Source organism: Microtus oregoni, unplaced genomic scaffold, assembly GCF_018167655.1.
Source record: "Microtus oregoni isolate MIOR12 unplaced genomic scaffold, Mior012 000077F_ref0000221, whole genome shotgun sequence".
Taxonomy (NCBI): Eukaryota; Metazoa; Chordata; class Mammalia; order Rodentia; family Cricetidae; genus Microtus; species Microtus oregoni.
The window spans coordinates 4,679,858-4,682,195 of NW_024544029.1; positions in this window are offsets into that span (position 1 = coordinate 4,679,858).

Sequence of the window (2,338 nt, forward strand, 5' to 3'; positions counted from 1 at the left end):
ATCCGCTGTGCCGAGACAACTGCGACGTGACGAACTTCCTCCTAGAGCCGACTGCCAGGCTGTGACACACTTCCGCCCAGGAAGCAGAAGATTCAAGCGCCTACTTCCGGAATGAACCCTCCGAAACCCTGTAGACCAATCAACAGCCAATCAGCGACTGGGACCGAAGTCACGGCCAGGACGCAGGCGCGGGTCACGTGACCCCGGGGCGCTCTTCAAAGTTGTTCTTTGAAAAATCTCGCCGTTCCCCGCGATAACTGTGCCGAGGCCGCCTTGCCGATGGCCTCTGCCTGCCGCCTGCCACACTGCCTGGGTCTTTCTCGAAAAGCTAGTGATGGAGGCCCCTTTATAAAAGTAGGCTAGCCGGGCGGTGGTGGCGCACGCCTTTAATCCCAGCACTCGGGAGGCAGAGGCAGGGGGATCTCTGTAAATTCGAGGCCAGCCTGGTCTGCATAGAGCTAGTTCCGCGACAGCCAGGGTGCTACACAGTGAAACCCTGTCTCGAAAATCCAAAATAAATAAATAAGTAAAATTAGTGTTACTAATTTCAATGTGTTTGGGTGCTTTTACTTGACGATAAGGGTAACAAGACCGTTTTCTCTTTTTACTTTTGCAGGGAAAGCGATATGCTCGCCAGTGCAGATTCCAAACGTTCAGTTAGGTCCCAAAGGTATGCCAGGCGCCAGAATGCCGGCCAGATCAATAGTTCTAGGAAACCCAAACCTTAGGGAAAGATTATCTAGCGAAAGAGAACAAGAGATAATTTGTGTGCTGGACTCATTGCTAGGTCCACTTTGTGGGGCTGTAAAAAGCAAGCTGGGCTGCTGTCTCCCTCACCCTCCTGTCCACTCTAGGGCTTCTCTGTTCCCAGGCTTCTGTCGCTGTGTTCGACTCAGTTCTGATGTTCACACTATCTCAAATCACAGATCTATGAGTGGCCCCACTGTTGTTTACCAGGAGCCCACCGTACCCACCATTGGACCATCTCAAAGATTTGGGGCTTTGGTTTTTGCTCTAGAAGGCCTCTGGGACTTTTGTGTATGGATGTGTTGAGTGAGGGACCCCTCGAGATGGCTCAGCAGGTAGAGGAGGCTGCTGCCAACACTGACAACCTAAATTCCATCCCTGGAACCCCGTAGTAGATGAAAGGAGAGGACTGACCTACAAGGTGTCCTCTGACTGCCCCAAACGCACTGAGGCACATACAGGAACAGTAAATAGTTTAGAAGTAGCCAAGTAGCCGAGGATCTGCTAATGCATGAACTAAAACTGCCTCTACAGTGTGGAAAGTTCCACCACTACGTGTAAAATCTCTAAATTCAGGCCTCTGGGTTATTAGACCAGCTCCAGGTCTAATGGCTTTTCCACCTAAGCAAGCTAATTAACCCCTCTTAGCCTGCCCTCCCTGCAGTTGCCCCTTCAACTACAGTGGAGACTGAACTTAGATCCTTGTGCTTATGCTGGGCAAGTACTCTACCACCTAACTAGGCAGCCCTGCTTGATTTGTTCTTTTAAATTGGCTAAATTGGTCTTGAACTTACTACATAGGCCAAGTAGGCAGGCATTGAGCTTGTGAACCTCTGTGCTCAGCTTCCTACATGTTCTTCCATGATTATCAAGTTCATAATGTTTATATTTGTGGTATGCCGGGCGATGGTAGCACACACCTTTAATTCCAGCACTTGGGAGGCAGAGGCAAGCGGATCTCTGTGAGTTCGAGGCCAGCCTGGTCTACAAGAGTTAGTTCCAGGTTAGGGTCCAAAGCTACAGAGAAACCCTGTTTCAAAAAAACAGCAACAAAAAAATTGTAGTATAGGGCAGGGTGTGGTGGTCCACTCCTTTAATCCCAACAGTCAGAAGGCAGGAAGATCTCTTGAGTTCAAAGCCAGCCAGTAGGTTTACTCACATCACAGTGAAAGACTAAAGGTCAGAGGACAAATTTAAGATGTTCTTTCTACCACGCAATCCAAAGATTGGACACAAGGTCATCAGGCTTAGTGGCAAGCACCTTTTACCCACTGAGCAATCTCACTGATCCTCAAATGAAGTTTTTAAATAAAACTTGGGTTTTACCAAAGCCTAACCATGAGAGATAGGAATTAGCCAACTTCAGTTTTCTCTACCCTTGCTCTATTATGTAAGGTAGAAGAAACGTTAAACATTTAAGGTCACTGCCCAGGGAGGAACATGCTTAGCAGAAGACTGGGAAGTCCAGCTAGGCAGATGGTCAGTCAGTATTGTCCTTGTGCAGAAGAATGAGAACCTGAGTTCAGGTCTCCAGCACCCATGCAAAAAACTGGGCACCACACCAGTAATCCCAGAGTTGGGGAAACAGAAA